Source organism: Agelaius tricolor, unplaced genomic scaffold (genome assembly GCF_023055355.1).
Source record: "Agelaius tricolor isolate 1412-34295 unplaced genomic scaffold, bAgeTri1.0.p SCAF_11, whole genome shotgun sequence".
Taxonomy (NCBI): domain Eukaryota; kingdom Metazoa; phylum Chordata; class Aves; order Passeriformes; family Icteridae; genus Agelaius; species Agelaius tricolor.
In genome coordinates this window covers 9,325,226-9,348,598 of record NW_027269271.1, presented here as the reverse complement: position 1 = coordinate 9,348,598, position 23,373 = coordinate 9,325,226, and the positions used below count along the sequence as shown (strand labels likewise).

The window sequence follows — 23,373 nt, the reverse complement described above, 5'->3', positions numbered from 1 at the left end:
TGGGCAGGGTCAGACATCAGACTGAGTCTGGGGCTGAAATTTGAAGACATTCTTAGGCTATTAAGCTATACCTTCCATCATTTGCAGTGGCCCTGGCTGTTGGCTATACTGACAGGCAGGTAATAGTGCCATAAATTAAAGACATGTGAACAGTAACAGTTCTTACAAAAGGAGAATCAACCTTGCCCCTGTGGTCCATCAATGGAAATGCATTATGTTCACCTGGAACTTCTCTTAACTGGATGCATCTTTCAACTATGGATTTGGTTTTTTCTCAAAATAACAGACTAATCAAATGTTGTCAAGACACAATTCTTCTTCAGTCTCAGCCACAAGTCAGGCTTGTATTCTAGGATGTCCTCACCAAAAGACTAACTCTTGGGAATGGTACCCATGTGGCATCTCATCATCACCTTCTTCAAACTCTGGCTCTGACTGTCCAACATCTCAGTGCAGAGTCAGGTGCTATTGAAAATAAACACAAGGGGAGCAAAGGACACCGGTCAAAGATTTTGGGGTAACAGCAGCAATTGCAGGTCTTTTCTATTCTGGAAGCCCCCCACAACCACATGTTGATTAAGTAGGAAACTTAAGCATTATGTAAAATTACATTCTGCTTCGTGCATACAATACATATTCTTCAACATAATTTCCTCCAGATCCTCATTGAAATAGAGGGAATGTCTGTTCGACAGTACACAAGCATCATGTATTCCTGTCAGCTTCACTGTCCTTCACAGATTTGATTATTCCACATTTTATGGTACTATAAGGCACTTATACTCTGAGTCTTCCCCAAGGAACATTAATGCTTGTTAGAAGTACATGACCCAACCAGTATTACTACAAAACACTTGGAAAATGTGACATTGGAGTACTATTAATACACTCTATTGCATTTGCACTACATGACTGCATGTGGAAAATCTGATGACTTGCAAGCTTATTAACTTACTGAGATTTCTCATTGCTTTTATGAAAGATATGCCACAACTGAACTACCTGACCCTGGGTGATTCCTGGAAGTTCCTCTGGCCCCAGATCTGATTTATTTCCAGGGACATCAGACTCCAATATGCTACCAAATTTCCATATCGCTTTTGGAAATACAGGATTTTTGAGTAGAGTTGTGCTCTAAAAACAAGCTTTCCACAAAATATGCCAGGAAAATTACCTCAAAACTTGCTGTTAAATAAACCTTGCTTTAAGAAACACAGTATTTATAATTCACCTGTAACCAAAGAGCATAAATATTAATATAAAACAGATCATCAATGTCAATATAACCTAATTTGTATAAACTTCTCTATGTATTTCATGTAAATATTTATTTAACAATCCTGTGGCACTGATTTAAGGTACAAAAGAGACGGGTAGATAAAAACAGATATCTAACATAACTGTAATCTACCCATGTGTGTCTTTGGCAAGTAAATCTAGCATTTTGTGTCAGTGTCGTTTCCATGCAGACTTACTCACGGGAAATGAGCAGTCCCATTGCTGGCAGCAAGATGACTCATACCTGTGTTTTAAATGGAATGAAGGTGAAGTGTGGAAGCAGCTCCAAGTGCAGAAGTGAGATGTAGTAGCAAGGACAGACTGCCGGGGCATGTGGGTGCTCAGAATTGCTCCTGCCATGAATTCTGATCCATGTCTCTTCTCCAAGGGTGGCTGCCCTGCACCTCACACCAACACTGCTGTTTCTGCCAGTCCATGAACGCGCAGCCTTGACTTTGCAAACACCTGGCTCCCCAAGCATCAGGAGGATATGTTTTACCTCTTACACATGGTTTCCCAGCTGTTAGCAGCAGCAAAGATTGTTTAATAAATGAAATAATTGTGTCTTATAATAGATTTACACTTCTTAACAACATATCTACTAAGATGAATTTCAAGGAAAAAACCAAAGTATTGCTTCCTCTTAACATTTAACTGCTGTGTCTGCATGTGCTATGGGTAATGTTTCTTATGGCACAGGCTGCCAAATCCATTCAGAGTATTTTCCCTAATGCCTTTTCCATTCAGCTCTGGAGTAAGCAAATTAGCATTCAGCACTTTTCTCCTGTTTTTAAACTATTTTTCTTCCACATCCTTTGGAGTCACCCACAAAAGCGACATTGAGATAATAACTTACTCCAAGGTAAAGAGTTTGGAGAATCCTCGCCCGCTTCCATAAGTACACCATTTCCAATTCCTACTAACTTCTACAATTTTCACTGATATATTTATCTATATGAGCAAATATATACGTCCCATATGTATCCTTCATACTCAAGAAGTTCAAGTAATTTTCATTATTCAGTTTCTCTTTCTGAACGTAAGTATTTACCTACCTTGGAAAAATAAACAAAAACTACTTTTCTACTTTTTTGTGGCAAATTCAAGCCCGAGTGATTCACCAGTTTCCACTTAATCACTGCCTAAAAGAGCCAATATTCACCATAAGGGATTTTAGACCTGGAAATATCCCTTTCAAACTTTTGTTTATGTAGAACTATTGTGAAAAAACCAACAAAGGCTTGACTGTCAGCTGCTGGGAATCTCTGTAAGTCAGATGATACCAACAGGGTAGCAATCAACACAGTTTTGTGAAAATCTGGGAGCTCTGCATCCATCTCAGGCACTTTCTGTGCTGTTGCACAATGTCCCAGCATGTCTGCTGCTCTGCTGATGCTATTGTTCCTGTCTGAAACTAGATTCAGTAAGAAAAACACCTTGTGATGGAGGGGGACACCAGCCTAAGAAGGCACAAGAAGGATGAGTGCATAGTCACAGTTTGTGCCAGGTCTGTGTGCAGGCTGTCTGCTGCCCAAAATAGCCCACTGTCAATGACACAGGCTGCAGGGTACACCAGAGAACTAAAGAGAATTTCAAAGTGGGAGTGCCTCTCAGGAAAACTGGTACTTTCTGAGAGAACTTTCCATGAAAACTTTTTCAATCAGCTCAAGCTTAAAATTGTGCAGCTCTATGGGTTTCAATGTAAATAGCTTTAATGAAGAGGACTCATTCTGAAACACACTGCAATACTCTCTGGACCAAGTTTGCTTGAACAGAACAAATGGAACAGCCATGTTCAGTGAAACATGAAAATTTGTCACAGCTTTGATCTGCACAGAAATTCAGCAATTCCACAGTAAAGCATGGTGTTTAGGAATGATTCACTTGTTTGACATGTGACTTGTTCAAGCACTAAGACCAATATTTATACTCTTTGGTGGTTAAGAGGGATGTTGTATTCAGAAGAAAATATGTTGTACACAGAAGCATGTGGACTTGTCAGCAAACACTGAATGTAGTCATATATACTAATATACTATTAATTGCTTTGTGGATAGTAAAATCAAGTCCCTGATGTACTTCAGAGTGAAAATATCTTTCTTCTCCTTGAAATGGAGAGCAAACTTGTATCCTACATACTAATATGGATGCCAGAATTCCTCAAAATCTTGTGCAGCTTTTAAATTAAATTTGAGATTCATTCTCTGTTTCCATGTGGAAAAGGTAAGATTAAATGTGTACTAGTTAAGACAGCATGCAATTAAAATTCAAAGCATTAACAAAAATGGCACTATGCAGTTTACAGTTGACTTGCAGACATAAAGTTTAACGAGCCTCTTTGTTTTCTCACTCCTCTGCAACTGGCTCCAAGTCTTTTAACTATTCCTTTGCCTTGTAAATTCAGGTCCATGTAAGGTGAAGATCAGTGTGAAGGTGCATGTAACCTAACAAGCCTGTCTGAGTTTGTGTTTCAGTGCCCTGCTTCCTTTCAGCAGCTCGTGTAAGACTGGAGCATGCACAGCCCCAGCAGCAGCCGAGGGCAGGAGTCAGCCCAGGAGCTGGCATTGCAGTGCTTACAAATGTTTGAGGAGAAAAGAACATCAGTGGCAGCTACAGAGGCATTTGCTGACCTTACAGGCTACTCCTGGTGTTCGGACTTCAGCGTGTCTATGGAAGAGCTGGGAACTGGAAGAGCAATGTAAACACAGACCTATAAACGAGAGGAGGCACACTCCAACAGCATGGGTTTGTAGGAGGTCCAGTTCTTGACTTAAAGCCTCAGGCTACTGCCCTAAGGAAGTTGCTAGATGTGCAATATCCAGCTCCTGTGCACAGTGGGGGCTGTCACACACCAATGGGGTACCCTATATTTTTTGTGTATTTGTTCTAGTAAAATGAGGCAGAGAAGGCTTATTTACAAAGATCACACTGCTGACATAACTGAAAAACTTGAAGTCATCTCTTCATAATCCTGTACACAGATTTCATCTGCCTTTCACAGGATCTCTGCTCAAATTAAGCATATGTATCTCACCAAGGGAGTGCAGGCATGCTGTAGTAATGATTTTTTGGTTAGTCTCTTTGGCACAGCCACTAGTACCACTGCGAAGAGTGAAAAAACCCAAAAACATAAGGCACTCCAAAACTTTCCTGGCTTATCACTTTCATCAGGCCAACATTTTTCTCACACAAAGTGCAATCTGCTTTTCTTTATGTCTAATGTGTACCCTAATTTATTCCCACCATAATCTCCTTAATTTCCACTTAAGTTATGCATCCAGTTTCCAATATCCTCTAATTATTTTTCCAAATAATTATCTTCATGCTTTCTCCTTCTCTAACAGGAATTCATCATAGACACACATCACATTGATTCATTTTCCTTCTCTACACTCCTAGTAATCCTACAAAAAGAGCATGGCAACCCTAAAACAAATTCTGTTTTGAAGCTACTACCCAACAGCATCTCCGTTTCTTTGTTTTCCGACTTCCCCATTCATCTTTTGCCACGTTGTGCTACCAACTCCTGAAGACACAAACCATCCACCCTTCTGACCTCAGCTCCAAGTCCCACCCTCACTGCAGTCCTGCTCCACGGCTGTGGTACTCAGGAGTCATCAAACACAAATTATTCCCATTAAAACAACAAAGTTTGTATGGGGTTTGATACACCAGAATGACTGAGGAACATTTTAAACTGAGAAGCCATAGGTAATTCTAACTTGTCCCACTTACACTTACTAGAAAGCAAAAAATATTCCATGTGTTTATCCCTAGGGTGGGATTAAAAAGGCCCATTATAAAAAAATCCCATTTGCATTGTTTTTACTGAAAGACTTTAATTTAACAGGTCTGACTTGGATTAAAAATAATGACCCTCCAAATTCCAAACATTCTTCATGTAAATACTGGCTGTCCATTTATAACATAATTCAAGCCTGTTCTTAACTTGTAGCTGGCTCACTACCACCTGCCATTAACAGCTTGTTCAAAGTTGAACCTAATTGTACAAAGAGATAAGGAAACCATCAAAGTTATTTCTTAACCAATCCATCATCTTTTATGCCCATCTCTAAGCATGCCACTGCACTGCTGGTAGGCAGACTAATCTCTCAGGTATATAAAGGGAAGGGACTTCTGCTTTACCTTTACTGCTGGCTAATCCTATTAAAATAACAATATGTATACAATAATTAGATGTCAGAAATAATGGGTGCTGCTCTAGTCCTACCCTCTCCTTTTTTCATTTGACTCTGTATTTCAAGAGAAAGTGATCTGGTGGCCTCTAGTTCTGACCTTTATCAAGTATTCCCGAGATCTGCAGCTCAGCTTTTCTAATCTTACCTTGACTTCTCTTCAGTGACCCTCCATTCCCCGTTACAGACTTCCCCAATTACCTCAATATTCACAGTATTCCCTAAAGCACTGCTACATGGAACACTATTATCTCTTATCTATTTTATCTATTAACCTTAGGAACACAGGCAAGCTATTATGAGCAATCACTGTGCTTACAGAAAAAGGACAGAAAGGGGGCTGTGCTTTAAAAGCCTATGTGGAAAATGTTTGCCATTTTGAATGCATTTTATGTTTTCTTCTAAAGGAAAAATAACCAGATACTTCAAAAGCAAAACCAAAAGTATCCCAATTAAGCCTCTCAGCTCTTCTGCTTTCAGTGAAGTACTTATATTTTTTAAAGATGTTTCCCCTTGATTCCCACACATTTTCTATTGCTCACTCTTCATAGAGAGCCTGTCAAAAGACAACAGCCATCTGGGGACGGAGGTGTCCTGGATCTCCAACTCTAGCCCCATACCCTGTTTTCCAGGTTGACTGCCAGACTCTTAGGTTGGTGATGCTGTGCATCTGCCCAGGGACAGGAAAAAACTCCTGAAGAGCCAGCTGCTTCAGGAGAAATAGATAGCTTGGGAGAGAAGGAGCAGTCAGCTCAGGAAAGACAATAATAGCATGAGACAGCTGGAGGAGAGATCTGCAGGAGCAAAGCTCATCCCTGTTCATGTACCATCAATAGAACCGGCAAATTATTGATTTGTTTCCCAGTCAAGAGGTTTGGGGTTTTTTGGAAATCTGAAATTTAGAAATAACCTATGTAAAGACAAGATCAATTTTTCCTCGCTCACTGGTGGTTTGTTTATTAGGGATTTGTAAGTTGCAGATTTGCCCATATAATCATATTGTGTAATAGTGCTGATTTCAGATAAAGGGGGAAACAATTTGTCTGCTTCACAAACAAATTCAAAGCATACATTTTGATCTGTTGGGTTTTGTTACTGCTGGTTTTTTGGGGGTTTTTTAAAGGGAAAAAACCATCATTTTCCCTTTTTCCAAAAAGCTCAAATGTTTTTGAAAGCAATCTGAGGGGGAGAGCAGGGGCAGAAGTATACAAATGCTCTGATCACAGGGGCAAGGAGAAATCCTTCAGCCTCCACTGTGCTTTTCTTTTGGAATGACATTTCAGAGGTACAGATCTTAATCCAGCTCCACCAGAGACAGGAATATATGCCAATGCAGTCAAGCCAATTTAGAGGTGCTGAGCTTTTCTGGTGAGGAAAAGAAAGTCCATGTATCGTGTGCTTTCCATGTTTAAAATTGTTGTTTAATCACAATTAAATTATATTTTGAATTGCAGTGCAGAACGCTATCCCCGACCAGTGCTAATTCCATCTCTAATCAGCAGATGGCACCATGAATTCGTCAAACAGGATGGAGACCAGAAAGAAATATAAATTTATTCCCTAAAAGGAGGGGGGAAAACAGAAGGAAAAAAACATATACCCAACTTGACACACATAAATCAGGAATTAAATTCAGAGGGTGTAACTTTCCCCTCACGCCACCCCTCCAAAAATAAAACGGGCTGTGGAACATGCTGTGTGACACCCTGATGCACAAAGAGCAGCTACACCTATCATGTCCCCAGCCTTGCCCTGTCACTGACCTACATTGTCTCATGGCTGACTGTGAGACTGTAAAAAATAAAAAAATCAAAAATATCCCAACTTTGCTTCTGACCTCCCCTTGCTCTGAACAGCACCTCTGGAGTAGAAGGCCTCCCCTGGGCTGGAAGGGGCACCCAGGAGCAGCACAGCAGGGAGCTCAGAGGAGAAGCTGCAGGCAGAGTTGCAGATGCTGCTGCAGCACAGGTTCAGAGTCACAGGGGTCCAGAGCCCACCCAGGGAACCACAGGCTGGGAACAGGCAGGGCACAAGAGTTTGCAAGACTTTTTTCTTCCACTCAAACAGCAAAATTTCTACTCGGAATTCAAAGGCTGGTAGAGGCAGCTTCCGCACATCCCTCACCAGTGCCCTACATCCCTGAAGAAGCACAGCATGAGCCCACAGCTCCAGCAGAGGCAGGGAGTAAGCCCTGCTCAAAGGAGCAGTTTGGTGTGTCTGGGTGTCTGCCTTTCCCCTGGCCCAGCCATGCCATCCCTACCCCTGCTGGCAGGATAACTCTTTTGGCAGGCATGGAGCTGGCACCCACCTGGCACCTCTTCAGGCCCACCAGGCTCACAAAGGGCTTTGCTGTGGGCACGGCGTGCCATGGGAAGGTGGTTCCTTGGCACAGGTGCCAAAGGATGTGCAAGGTGTGCTCACCCCCAGCAGAAATCTGCTGCCATAAATATGGGCTTCTCTGTGCTCTTACATATGAACAGTGAGTGTGAAAATCCTGCCTGTCCATCTGTTCCTTAAAGGTTTCTTTCTTTCGCTGTGTGTTAGAATTTCTCCCCAAATCATCTTCAGCAGCACAAATCACATCAGTGACATTTATGGGTTAGGTAAATGGTATGCTGCTGACATCATCTAAGCACAGTAACAGGCACAGTTAGACTCTCTGTGGATAGCTTTAGTGCTATGGACTTCAAGCTCCATTTATCCTGTTCTCAATAAGCAATAATTAAAGTGTTCAGTAAAGAAGTGTTGCTCTGAGAAGCAACAGTCCTACCATGCAAAAACCAGAAATTTTCCCAACAGAAGAGAGCATTCAATCAACAGTTTCAACCATGGCACTGAAGTGAAAACTCTGATGTTGAAATTTAGAGAGGAAAGCAGCACAAAAGTAAAAAGAAAGCTTACCTTGCATTGCATGGAGTCATCTTGTCTCAGGCCCAAGGAGCAGATGCCATAAATTTTTGCCACTTCAGACTCTGAAGGTCTAGTTGTTGCAAAGTGATTTTTCTTCCTGACCATTCCTTACTATTTTCCCAGCCTGCCTAGCAGGCACAACTCAGGAATTACCAATACCTCGGCAGTGACACAATTGATTAAGTATGAGCAATACCAGCTTGGGTTTTGCATTCAGTCAGAGCTCTGTAATGGCAGCACAAGGGGCCTCGCTTGTTGAGCAAGAAGGGCTTTATGTCACTTGTCCCCAGAGCAAGGCACAAGTGATCTTGATGGAGAAGGCAGCAAACATACTGTCAGAAGCCATATTCACAGGGAAAAGGCAGAACAATGGAGATTAAATGACAGGGCAGAAGCAAGGAATTAAATCATCCCCGAGGCTCAGCTATTCCAGGCTTCCCCATGACACCTGCAAGAGGCACAGGGGAAGACCTGGAGCAAATCCCTGTGGAAGTCTTGCCATCTGTACCAACTCTCTGATGGAAAACCTGCAAAATCGCTTGTGGCTCTTCTAAAAATCATGGGCCATACAACCTCGTGTCCAGCTGCACAGTAACTTTTCAGCCAGTTTCCAGTCTAAAAACTGGACTGGAAAAGAACAGTAGAATTGCTTGGAATTCAACTCTTTTTAACTTTTTATTTCTGTAAACAGAATAACTCTCGCCTGCCTTTCTGCTGTACTAGTGTAGCTCATTTCCAAGTGGTAAAAAGAAAGGAAAATAATTGCTTGCTATAAATCAAAGGAGATTGTGTAGGCCACTTACACACTTGGTAATAACTCCGTTCTTCCAAAGGACAGGAGGCACCCTGAACCCACAACTGCCCTTTCAACAGTGCACCCAAACCACCACGACAGAGCCCTCTGCACGTGAGCATCTTTTCCTCCAAATGCTCTTCACGCTCTTCTGTGCTTACATGGACCCATGGCAGATATTTTGGCTGGGAGGGCAGTAGTGAGAGATTTTGGATTGTCACCTGAGAGACACAACCACAGTTCCAGGCTTAGTGCCAGGGTAAAGCTAAGTTTTCCACAGACAGGGAAAGAACTGTGGAGAAAAGGGAAAAGCTAGAGGTCTGCTCTGTAGCAGCCTGATAGCTACCATATCCTCCCAGGCCAGAGGGAAGACACCTTTGCTTCAGACATGGAGACAAACTCCTGGTCTGAATCAAAACTTAACCCTTGATATTGCCTTGCGCAGATTTGTGCTGAGAATGGCACAATGACTGTGCAAGAGTGAACAACAACATTTCAAAGTCTTAGTAAATAAGTTCCAGATACAATTACAGTAACTTACTGTTTCCTTATATTGAATAAAAAACATTTACTTCTGTGGAGCAATGGTTTCGGCTGTCTGTAGGTTTGTGAAGTTCCTGGCTCCTTTTGATTTAATAATGCATGGGGATGATGGGCACTGCTCACTGTACAGCTCTGTATGCCTCTTCTGATGGTGTGCTGCCACTACCTCCCTGCCTCTTCAGACCATCCCTCAGCTTGGTACAACACTCAGGGGACTTGTGATCTGGCCTCAGCTCTGTGAGGAACACTGCAATGGTAAGCTTGAATTTTTACAAAGCTTCTCCATCTCCTGCCTGTAAAATGGAAGTGACAATAGTAATTATTTAATATTAGAAGACTAACTGTATTTGTAGGCAGTCTCTCTGTGCCCCAGTTTCCAAAGAGTTTCAGGTATGAATTCATTCAGGTATGAATCCATCCTCCTGCTCCTCCTCATTATTTACTTACTTTCAAAACATTGGGACAGGAAAGGCCACAGACAACTGGCACAAGCCTGTTGTCAATGTCCCATTGCCAAACCTCTGAGTAGAAGGCAAGGAGGTTCCTCTGATGCTTTCCATGGTCACAGGGCTGTGCCCATGTAGAAGACACTTATGTTTGCATGATATCAAGGATTGTGGGGTCTTAGTTGAAACATGAGGCCTCTAACCCCCACCAGTACAAAAAATGGTCTTCAATTGGTGCCAAAGAGTCTGCACGCCATGCTCAACATCTTCACTAAAACAGCATCCTGTGCCTGCTTAAAACAGAAGAGAAAGTTACAAAACAGGAGCCACCACCTGCTTGGGAGTCAGCCTGAAATACACCAGCTGCAGCTGCTGCTCTGCTCAAACAAACAGGGAGCTGATGTTACACAATGCAGTTGCAAGGAAAAAGTGATCAGCAGCAGTATTAAATAATTTATTTCATTCATTCTCATTTACTTCATTCATTATCAATAAGGGACTGTTTCCCTTATACTTTTCTCCTCACCAAAACAGGTTTTCTATGCAATTTGCTCCCAGCTTCAAGTTGGATACAATTCTTTTAAAACTAGCTGCTTAAAAGGAGAAAGCTAAACTCTCTGGCATGGCTTTGGAAAATTAACATCATTTGTGTCACTAGTAGGATATCACTGGGGATTCTGTTTAGCCAGAAAGGTTGTAATTAGGCTAGTGACTGAAACACATTTTCAAGACCTCCAGAGCACATGTCCCTCCACACAGCTTCTGCTCCCTGTGGGAGAATTGTGACGCTGGCACCCCCCTGCTGCCACCACCACACCTCAGCAGAGAGGAACATGCCTTCAGCACCACTCCATGGCTTTCTGAACTGCTGATACTGCCAGTTTTCCTGTACCTGCAGCTGCTTGTTGTTTAGACAGCTTCTATAATATTACAGAGCTGCAATGACCTGTCTGGAGCCCCAAGCAGTATTTTCACTGTAAGCACTGCTGCTCAGCCCTTAGAAGTGCATCTAAGTAGTTCTGGGAGAATTTTATCTGACAAATGTAAACATGGTATGCGTGAATTTTCATTAATATTTCACATGAAGAAAACAAGGCTGCATCAATCAGATTGTATTGCAATTTAGCCACTATCTCTGGTGATAAGCAACCACACCAAACCCACAACCCTCTTCTATTCCCTTAGTTTAAAATTATCACAGATATTTCTTTGTAAACAGCTCTTTGCTTGCTGGACCTTCTCTCAAGAGCTTACTTACATATTTTGATTTATAAATAAAGTCTGAAAATCTTTTTAAGTTCTCTGCATACATTCTGTACTCCAAAACACACAGTCCCTCCAGAGCCCTTCCCAACCCACACTCCTTCACCTCTGCAGCTGCCCTTGCTTTACTGCACCTCCTCTTGCAGGGCTGCACAAGGCGCAAGAGGAAAGAAGTCACCTGGCAGCAGAGACATCCACAGAAGGTGATCAAAACAAATCCCACCAGCCTCAGAAGGCTTCATATCTACCTGCTAGTTATACAACAATCCTCCAAACGTATCCAGACTGTGGAACAGCCAGAGGGTTGAAATATATTCACAAAACCATAGGAGTTCTCCCTCAGATTAATACCAGAGTCTACTGAATTCAACCTGAGAAGCATGGACACCTTAAAAATGTGCAATCACAGAGCTGTGGACAACCTGCCAAAATTCTGCATTTCATTGCAAAGAAGCATCTAAGTCCTTGAATGGAACACTGAGCTAATGTCAGCAGTAACCCAGAAACATAAAGCTGTATAACAGCAATTTGAACTGATTTCAGAAGCAAGCTGAAAGTATCATACTAACGAAATGCACTTTATGACCTAGTCCACACCTAGTTTTAGACACCTCAGAGACCCTTAATGGTTTGGGGCTTTTTTTCTTTGCAGGGGTTGTTTTCTGGGTTTGGTAATATTTCATTTACAGGAAGGTTGAAGACTTTAGGCCAATATATGCACTTGCACCATATTTCTTTAAATATGTTCCAGGAAATGCCATACTGATGAACTGCTCTGTAATATAATCCTTCAGACTGGAGCAATTCATAAGATCCCAAGAACAAAAAAGCTTTTTCAGCAGGTATGGTTAATCAGGAAGTGAGTACATGCCATATTAGTACCCCCTCAGGGTTTCCAGTCCTCAACCAGAGCATGGCCAGTTTGTTGTTTTGCTGGGAAAGCTGTCACAGGACAGACGGACTCATTAGAGTCCCATTTCCACGTTCTCTGGAGTTCAGAGCAGAAGCTTTGCCATGTCTGCTCTGAGATCTTTATTGGTTGTAAACCATGACAGACTTGAAGGAAAATTCTCAGCCCTACGGTCCAAAAAGTTCACAGTGTAAGAAACAATTCACACCAAGGATAAACTGTGAAATGCATTCCTTAAAGTGTTTTATTATCATTTTTTCTTTGAGCCTGGTGCTGGAGGTAGATATCTCTTTGACACAAAGCCCTTTGTCCCACAAGCGGTGTAAGAGCTCCAGGGACAAAACTGCAAATTGGTTTCCAAGTCTATTTAGGAATGGCTTAACAATCAGAAGAGGAAATGTGATATTCAAATCAAATGGCTAAATTTTTCAGTAATAAAGGTGATGGTAATATCTGTTCTAACGGCACCAAACAACAAAATGCAAATATTCTAGCACTGAGTGGCTTTGCATGGGCCAGTACCTGCTCAAGTCACACATTTCTGCCTGCTGAGTTTGGTAGGGAACAAGGCTGTAGGGGAGCTCCTGGCGGACAGAAGCCCAGGGGGCTGGAGCTGGTGTCCCTGCCTCAGCAGAGCACAGCAGTCGATGGTGAGCAGCACTCTGGCTGCAGCTGCATCCTCCAGCACATCACCATGAACTCCAGCTGCCCAGCAGCCTCCAGCAATCATCCACTTGTGCCTCCAGCAAGGGACCACTTGTTCCATCACATGAACACCCCAAAAAGCAATAGTTTGAGGGACACAGCAGCTTTGAATACTGCACCTTCCTTCTCCCTGCTGGAGTAGACTCCATTTGAAGAGGATAACAAGTTCCATCAGGCCGGCACATTGGGCAATAACCATCCCAGCACTGAGGCACACGGCTCTCTGGAGCCTGGCAGGATGTGACACAGGGCCCTGGACAGCACTGGGTGCCAGGCAGCTAAGGGTGCCAGCACAGACATTCAGCCCAGCTCATCTCAAACACCGCTGTTCCCAAAAACTCCACTGATAAGAGAATACAAATATACACGTAACTAAACTCAGGTTTGTTTGTGATTAGCGGAGAAAGGGTTCTTAGTGTTCATATTAAGCTATTTTTGAACTGGTACAGTTACTTAGTGTTCACTTGCAAAAGTAGAAGGCTTTTATAGATTTTTGCCAGAGAATTCAACCAAATGTTATCAGGTGACAGCATAACACAAAGGCACCAAAGAGAACGGAGCAATGCCTACTTACAGAAGCAGAGGATCCAGCCTCCAGCATCCTCTGTGCATTCAAATAAAACGGACACACTGCAACCTTTCATCTGGTGCAAAAAGTACTGGAAAATCACTGTTGGTGCAAAAGAGCTGTGCCTTTGTACTGGTTTGTCCTATGGAGCACATTGTATGCATTTGCTTTGCCCAGTTCCCAAAGCAAGGCACCCAACCATACACCACGCCGTGGGTGTGAAATTCAGCCACGTGCTGCTTTAGGGGTGTCAGCATAAACCACTGCTCAAAAATCAACTGTCGGTGTCACTGGCACTGGGGGCAAGTCGGTGCTCTGAGATGTGGCCACTTATGAGAAATACTGTGCTTGTCTAAAGGTCTGTCAACATGGGGGAGATTTACTCAGGCAATTATCCTGCCTGTAACAGGGCACTAACCTGCTACAGTCACACTGCTGCAACTCTTAGTACTGAAGTACTATCTGCAGTTAAGACTAAGTTGCTTTGAATGCAATATAATTATTACACTGCCAAAATCATAACAACAAATATCCCTTTGCAGACAAGTCCTAAGGAGCAAAAGGCTTTTCTGCCCTGGAAAAGATTAGGCAGATACAAATAATGAATCATCAGATTTTTTCTTGCTCCCATTATCTGTCTCTGTTAACAGCCTACATTTCAGGAAGCTTGAGCTAATGGACTGGGCATAGGTTTAGGAAACAAGTGTCTCATCTCTGTTTTTCACCTGCTGAGTGACAGCAGGTAAGTCACCTGTTCTTTTTGCCTTTGGGTTTGTTAGTAGAACCAATATTTTTTCTGGCAAATCAGTAGAGGCAAAATGCCAATTTAATAGTCACTAATTTTTCTATTTCAAATTTTTTCTTCTTAACACTGATTAAAATAAACAGGATAGCTATTGCTGCAGCATTCCACGTTACCACATTCCCCACAGAATTATGGCTCCTCTCCTCAATGCACCTGATGCTGACAGTTGCAAATGGTTTGCAAACTTAGAAACTATCTGAGCTCAAAACTCAGGCCCTTTGTGTTAGTCTAACCGGTGTAATTCTCTGGAAATGGATGAGGAAGTGCAAAACCACATTTGATACAATACTGTTACCTTCAAGCCACAGAGGAAGAAGTTCTTTGTTTCAACATAGAATTTTACCTTCAGTGCTGCAGAGATCCATGTGGTGACCTGCAGTGAGGCATGTGCCATCACAGATCTCCAAAAATCAGTCTTTCTACATTAGCTCACCCTGCTAAAATGACTGGGACATGCAGTAGGTCACTCTCTGATGGCAATGACCTTGAAGTCTGTTTGCTAATAGGTCAGTGTTGGTCTAGTCTCAAAAACCACATCTCACCACAACCCAAGAGCTGTGCTGTGTCACAGGTCCAGACCATGAAGTGCTGCAGAGACAGCAGCACCTGCCAGCCAAGCACTGGCCCTTGGGAGCCCATATGCCTCTGGAGACCCTGACACAGCATCTCTCATTCCTTTGTCAGACCTGTTCCCAGTCAAGGATCTATATGGTCTTCATAGGCACCAGCCTATGCCCTAACTAGGAGGCTTTCAAAATTAGGGGATAGATAATGTCATTTATTTGAGGGCTGGATGCCTGGACCATCAAAATGAGGCAAAAGCCCTTCTTTGGGGTAGCTAAGTCAGAACATTCTTTTCTGAGAGTGATTTTCTTTGCTGGCTTAGCTGACAGGTGGGAGCGAGGGGCAATCTTCCTTCTGATTTTCAGGTGCCTGCCAGCACACAGGGATGTGGCCACAGCTGCCAGAGGCTCCAGCAGGTGCCCAGTCATGGTGAGAAGCAGCAAAGCTCCATGGCCCCCTGAGGCATTCCTGGTAGAGAGTTCCATAGTGGGGATGCTCAGCCTGGCATCACCACTGGGGGAACCATGCCAGGCTGCAAAATGACCAGTCAAAAGCTCGGCTGTGCCCTTCACTGGGCTCTGGACCCTGTACAGTGCCCTGTATTCAACACACACTGCGCCCTGTCCACATTTCACTGGGGTCCTGGCATGGAAGAAGTGTTTGAAAAAGTCATGAGAAATTTCTAAGCAGATAACAGCTTGACATAAGCAAGAGGAAGACAGTACCCCCTTCAGACCCAACCTGCAAATAAGTGAAAAAAGACAGTTCTCCCAAGGCAACAACCCGAGATGATTCAGATTAAAAGCCAGTGATTTGCCATTATACTCCTGAGAACACCTTGGGATGTGAATTTTTCCCTAGTATCTTGGAATAGCAAAGTGTAAATCGTGTGAAAAGGTATGTATGTCCTTCTCCACCCAGCTGGCACAGGCCTCAGTTAGCAGCTAAAAGAGATGACGTGTCCTGTGAAACACCAGTGAGAAAAAAACATGGTGAATGTGCCAGCACATGAACATGAAAATATCAACCTTTTTGTTTCCTCATAACATGGAAGATGTGCATCCATATTACTTTCCACAAAGCTACTAAAATGAAAAACACTAGGAACACCTCACACAGGAACAGTTTTTGATTAATAAAAGCAAAGGTGGGGATACATAAAGGTAGCATTTGCATGCTTTCCATTGGACAGCTTCACTGAAATGTCTGAAATGTCTCTGTGAAATCCTGAAGTCACTGAGATTTGAATCACTGAGATTGAGTATAGATGAGGTCTTCCACTCAAGAGCAAAGGGATTTCAAATTTAAGTCATCAGGGTTGATAACACCTGGAAACTTCCTGCCTTATCATATCTTTGCTCTTTTACTCAAAAGTATCCTGAAATACTTAAGTTATTGTGTCTCTGAAATATTCATAGCTTATTAAAGCATTACTGTCATATGCTGCAAATACTCACTTCACATAATCAAATGACCAGTTCATGACCTTGCAGATATTATAATGTGCACACCCTTACCTGACAAACAGAAAAAATTGGATTCCATCCATGTGGACCACACTTCCAGGCACATGATGTGATTCTTGGGGTTGCCTTCTGCAGGGCCAGGAGGTGGACTCTGATGATCCCTGTAGACCCCTTCCAGCACACTGAATCACTCTATGATTCTATTAGCAGAATGACACATTTTAAAATCAGCATTCCCAAAGCATCTAAATGCATGACTCATGTAAGCGTTGCACTGTACAGCTTCATACTTTTGAATGAGTTTGTTCATATTTGCTAAACTAAACTCTTTGAAGGCATGGGAAGAAGTTTGAGACATTAGGCTGTACAACAGAAAAAAAAACAGAGATCACACAAGCAAAGAGATGACAAAGATCAGCACGACATGGCTACTTCACTTCTGGGGTGCTTTTAAGAAAAGCATTAGATATTCAGGAGATGCTGAGTATTTACCTTTAGAGAAAAATCAAGCCCATCTGAAGGTGCCAGACAGTCAGCCTGCCCTTGAGTTTCACTTCTACTGTGCCAAGAGACATTCTGCCTCACCTCAGCAAGCCTCTGAAAACCCCATGAAGGTGCCTTACTCTAGGACATGTGGATATCACAGCCCTGGAAGTCAAAGAAATATCTGGAAAAGTCATCAACCTCAGTGGGAATGCTGATTTCCTTCAGGGTTTTTCTGTGGCTTGTTTTGAATTTGTTGCTTCCTTAATATTTAATCTTTGGCCTGGCATGGCAGCACTGAGTGGGGAGCAGCGTGGGTCATCCCAGGCAGCATCTCGAGCTCCAGTGCTCCAAGCAGCTGCTGCAGGCACCAAGGGAAGCTGGAGATGAAGGGCATTGTGCACTTTTTAGGCGTAGGTTGTCAGCCAAGTTGCTACGCCTGACACTTTTTTGGTGCGGGCACTCGTTTCTAGGAAACACTTTGGTAAACAACTTTGAAGTCAAAATGAAAAATTACAGCCTGAGTGCTTTTTTCGCTTTTATCCACCGTACCTTCATGACTGTACTCGTCCATTTAAATGGCAAAGCAGTGCTGAATGCAAACAGCCTCCTTCTGCAGGCTGTCTCCACAGTTCAATTACCAGTGCTTTAACAGTGCTAATTAGCATTTCTCAGAGCTAGATCTCTTTGAGTGACAGGTAACCATGGAGAGTCACAATCCTGTAGGTGATCAGCAAGAGTCTGACTTTTCTTTTTAATTAAAAATTAGAAATGCCTTAAACAAAAATAATAATTCACTGATTTATGCTATTATCCCAGGGTTGCCAAGCTGGTGAGAATAACATTAGTGTAGTAAAAATGAAACAATTTTTAAATTAATAGACTAGGGCGATATAAAGGAGAGCAGGTTTATTATCTGTAACAAGAGATTGTACTCATAATGATGGTACAAAATAGTAGACACTTCTCCAGAGAGTTGGCATGGAGACCAAAAATAGGACATTTTCCTGAATGTGGGATGGGATTGCCCCAATTTATTTTAGATTTTAACAAGATAGATAGATAAATACTAAGTCTGTTGCACAGATAGAAATTTCATAGGGATATAGTTTCAGTAAAATTTAACCATGAGTTATACTGAGAGATAATATTGCATCTGGTCCAAGTGGGAGCCAAGACTGTAAATTGAATCAGCCAGATAATCAATTAGTGAAAATTGTTTTCAATGTAACTATGCCATTTCCCGTCAGCTAATGATCTAGGTCTCCTTCCAGAAATGGACTCCAGCAGCAAAAAATTCAGAGTCATATTTTTGAAAATGGCAGTGGGTCTAAGTCAGCAGTGTTGGCCCAACCAAATCTGAATATTATTCATCAACAAATAATAAGGAACATTTTTAAGCTGAACATGCCAAAAATAGGAGGACGGATACATGAATGTTTGTAATTATGAAATATTTCCCAAGACCAAGGAATTTCAACTCAGCAAATTCATTGATTGTAGAGTCTAATGAAAATAACTGCATATAAGACAATAAAAGGAAACAGATGATCGAGCAAAAATTTTTCTTATAATCAACCATCATAATGCAGAATTCTAGCCATTGTTCAGAGGCAAAATTACAGCTGTTAATTGTGAAGCATTTATTTAACAAGGGATTTTTAAACCTTCCCCATATAATTTCTTTCCTATAGGCAAAAATTCCAAAACCCCCCAAATGCCAAAATCAATATGGTTTGTTTTCATATGGGGGGATTTACATCTTTAATCTAAATGAGAATAAGATTTAACCTTATACAGGAAGGAAAGAACTAAAAGTAATTTCATCCCTGTCAAAATCACTGTCGGTTTCCCTAGTTTGATTAACATTTCCATCTAAAATTGAAATGTTAACCAAAAAGTTAATTTCTACAAGTCCTGGGAGGAACACTTTCCTAAAAACACAAGTAAAAAAAAACCCAGCTAGCTTTCCAATTTACTGAGTACAAATATATAATAGGGAGTAGTAAAATAAATACCCCATTTTCAGCTCATTTATTTAATGTTTTAAGCTGACAAATGGATAACAAAGTACATATCTATAGCTGTCAAGATATGCAAACAACCAGGGCTAATCACAGTTTTGCTGAAGCTTATAATACAGTCGAAGAAAGAAAGAAAGAAAAAAGTGATGAGACATCTCTGAGTCTAATATTATCTTTCATTTCTTTCTATATTTACAAAAATATCAGTCACTGACAGATTTTTAGGATTTTTAGCTCCACTGAATGCTCTGAACTTTTTCTGTTTGAAGGGGAAATTTTACAAGCAAACAAATCAGAGCTCTGGCTTTATGCTGTTAAGATACCCAAGTGCTTCCCATCCTGCGAGCTCTCATCCAGAGAGATCTCAGCACAGCCGTAGCGCCAGGCTGGCTCAGCTCCAGCCAGCCCTGGTGGCACCCAGGAAATTCAGTTGGACTCTTACTAGTTATCCACACACTCAGACACACATCTCCAAATTTTTGGTCTGGTAATCTTCTTCTTACTCTCATATTTCAAGGAAATAGTAAATTCAGTTTTATGACAAAGCTATTTTTGCTCTAAATTCAGTCTGCCTGTGTATCCGTGTAGAGCGGTTCATTCAAATACTGCAAACTTTAGTCACCAGCGTGGACAGAAAATTATTAATAGAAGACAATTAATTAATTAGTAGAAAATAAGTCTCAGAATAAAGGCAGCCTGCTTTGGAGACCAGGTTTGTCAGCTTGTTTTGAAAGCTGTTCTGCTTTCTCTACTGCAGTGCAAGGAAAGCAGCAAGGGGAAAGAGACTGCTTATGCAGGAATGGAGTAGGAAAATAAACCCACCTCTCTCTTGCACAGCTGCTCCTGTTCCCGCTCTTGGAAAGAAACTCTTTTTTTTTATCTGCTAAACTATCACCTACTTAAAGAGAAAGCAGATTTGAGCAGCTACAAAAATGACAACGCTTTCTGACAGTAAGTTCCAGATTTAAAGAGGTAACAGAAATAACCATCATCCAAAATGCTGGAGAATTTTTTTTAAATAAATGTGTTTGGTTCAGATTTTTTCATTGAAATCATTGAACATGAAATATTCTATAATATTACGGTGCTATTTAACAGTTTATATCTTTCTTGATTCTTGATAAATAATCACATCCTGGCAAGTTTAGGGTTTCAAAGATTATCCTATCCAAAGAGGATTAATTTCTTTCCCTTCTTGTTGATAAAGCTGTCAACATGCTTATATCATACTAACAGGCTATGGTCCACTCTCTGCAGCATCAGAAACGTTGAAATACAAAACAGGCTCTCTGCTAGCTCTCAGCAGAGGGATGAAGTTCACTGACAAAGGGAGCTGATAAATTCCCCCAAAATGGCTCTTAGAATTTCTCAGCAACAGTTCTCAGTACTACAGCCTCCATGCCTTGCCCTGTGACTGCCAAACTGGAAGGACTGCTAACTGAAATATCTTGGTTTCTTTCCCAAAATCTTTGGCAATATCTCCATTGCTCTCATCCCTCCCTGAAAAATCAGTGCAAGCAATCAGATTACCTTCAGTAGAACTTGTACCAAGACTTAAATGTGCTCCTGTTACCAATTCTGTGATCAATTCTGACTGATATTTTGGTATTATTAAATATTTATAAAACTACATAATTTTTTATAAGTTATTATTTTTCTTATTCCCTGACAGAAGCCCTCTGGTTATGAAAATTGGCTGGCATTTTTCTGAAACTACCCTCTGCTTCTCTTCTTTCAACTTGCACTTCACACATCTTAAAAACAAAAATAACCTCAACCCAGTCCAGTCTTCCCATTAATCTACATATAGGTAGGCATCATAAGGCAATATCAACAATATTTTCAATTTTTTATCCTTAAAAGGTCCGTAATTCTTCACCAGCCTTTGACTGTGGAGATAGCTCCCAAAAGCAGGAGTTTTCGCAGGTGGTGCTTTAACACACTGTCTCTGTCCCTGCTGTGATAACCTCATCTCGCTTTCATGATTTCTTTATGTTTTGAAATGTTTACAATTTGATACAACCCATTTTCTGAATAACATTGTTGGGCATTCTAAAACTCTGCTGTTTAGAGTCCCTCTGGATGAGGGAACAATTATATAGCTGAAAATACTTCCTTCAAGATAAGAAGAAAAACCTACTGAAAACATTAAATTATTAAAGTGAAAACATTGCTCTCCTGAAGAATAGAAGTTAATTCTGTAAGCTGTGCTTCTTGCTGTGGAGCCCAGGCTGGCTGGCGTTTCTGGCTCCCTCCCCAGGTTCAGGCTTGCCCTGGGGGTGCCCAAGCTGCACCCTGCCCTCAGCCATCCCTTCAGGCTGAGCCTCAACTCAGGGCTGTCACCTTCTCCTAATTGCACCCTACGCTGGATTTCCTTCAACCTCAGAAGAGCTCTCAGGTGTGTTCTGCTGCCTGCACTCAGAAGCAGGCACACTGCCCGTGGAACAAGGAATCCACCCTGCTCCTGGCTCCAGCACAACCTAAGAGCTCAAAAGTTAAGTGTGGCCCTCACTGTTATTTATTTTCCTATTATATTTTGTATTAGGTCTATTTGTGAGTAATTTTATATACATGGTAAACTGAGATTGGACTGTGGATCTGTTCTCGGGCTCCCTTCTGAAAGCACACTTAGGAATGGTGGTTTTTGCATGTGGCTAAATTTTGATTAAATATGCATGGCACAAGAAAAGAGATGGTGTAAGCCAGACATTCAAGAAAATAACTTTTGCATCTCTGTTTTAAAGAGGCTACTGGAAAAGCTGCTGGCAGCTGCAGAAGCCCTGCCTAGTTTGGCTGCTCCTTTCAGACTTGGTGTCAAAATGGAAAATTTCAGCGCTGTCCAACGGAGATGCTGCATTTTGACTTTCCCAGGAACAGGATAGAAAGTGGAAACTAATGAAAGCCTACTCCAGTTTTTCCTTTGGTAGCAAAGAGGCTGAAACACATCTGAAAGCCTGGAAAGAGAAAAAGTAGGCTGCTTCTTCTGATTCCAAACAAGAGGAATTAATTGCAAAGAAAGAAAACGTTATCACAAGATCACATATTGAGTTTAAAATGTACATATGCAAGTAGCTGTGCACATGTTAGAAAAATTCTAAATGCATAGGGGATAAATTTAAGTTTCAGCAGTGTTAAGAAGCTGTTTGCTACTTACTTATTGGCAGGCCATAAGTGATTTTTATATTCAGCAGAACAGGACAGAATGTATTTCCTTTAGGTACAGCAAGCTAAGTATCTTGCAAGGAAAGGCTGCATTGTTTTGTTCAAACTAAAGAGAAATAGCTGATGAGTGAATAAGAGCATGATCTAAAGCCTATTGAAATCAATGGAAAGATTCTCATTGACTTCTCCAGGCTTTGGATCAAGCCTCAAAAGAGCAGCTATTTCTCTCTGATACAGCAAGGAATCAATTCCCTCTCCCAGCGGTACTCTAAATAATTCAATATTTTGTCTCAGATCATTTCCTAAGAAAAATGATGAGGATGTTGTTTAAGTGGGCGATACCCTGAAGTGACAGAGTTTACAATGCATTCAGCCATGTAAAACCTGCTCTGTGCTGCGCGGCTGCTCAAAGGCAGTGCGCTGGGAGCACCCTCGGACGCTCAGGAGTCCCTCCCCCGCCGGCCGAGGGACAGCGCGGTCCCACTTCTCCTCCCCGGCCAGGAGAGACGGAGGAGCTGTCCTAAATCACAAGGAATGCCCACATGGTGACAATTCTTAAAAGAAGCAGCACTATTGTATCTTTGCAGTAAAATCATGATCTCTTTGCACAATTTCTTTATGTCCACAGAAGGGCAGCAATTACAATGCTAATCATGTTATTTACCAACACAATTGATGCTCTCACCATTCTTCAATGCTTTTGCTTTATAGAGCAAAACACTATATGGAAATTATATCTTCCTTCTCAGCTCTTTTCTTCTACATGAAAAATTAATCAGTACAAAGCAAACCAGCAATAGATTGAGGAACTCTGCCCCAAACATCAGCAAATTTTTACTTACTAATTTTTACTCTACTGCCATAATCTGGTGGCCTTCTGCTCACTAATCCTTTGCTCCTGTAAACTAGAGAAGCCTGCTACAAGTTGCTTACGAGGAGTTTGGAGGTGAGGCACAGGATCCGTGCTGTCTCCTGGATACAGAGGCTGACAGGAGCACAGCCCAGCTCCCAGCCATGCTTCCTTTGAGCCAGCAGCAGAGCAGTGCTGGGAGGACTCTCCCCACTTGCACAGAACAGCAATTTTTAATACACCATTTTAAGGGGGAGTGTGGAAATAATCCCACTTCTCCACTCCCACCTGGCAGCTACCTAGAAAGAGCTGACAAATGGGCAGGATAAAATTGGTACTGAGCTGCAGCTGGGGTGATGATCCCCCTTCCCTATGAGGTACACCTGTGGGGAGGGACTCACCAGCAG

General features: G+C 41.9%; 1 long non-coding RNA gene across 3 annotated transcripts in view; it reads right to left on the bottom strand.

The window, feature by feature from the left end:
• The window catches only part of LOC139594237 (uncharacterized), a 44,186-nt gene extending 21,140 nt beyond the window's left edge, over positions 1-23,046 (bottom strand). For 2 of the 3 annotated variants that reach the window (XR_011680544.1, XR_011680546.1), the window contains exons 1-2: positions 16,940-17,291; positions 16,499-16,647 (exon numbers count right to left, since the gene is read on the bottom strand). This is a non-coding gene — a long non-coding RNA (uncharacterized lncRNA). Of the gene's footprint in view, positions 1-16,498; positions 16,648-16,939; positions 17,292-22,958 lie in introns of those variants that run through there. The other variant, XR_011680545.1, reaches the window with a different exon arrangement.
• Between the last annotated feature and the right edge of the window lie 327 nt (positions 23,047-23,373).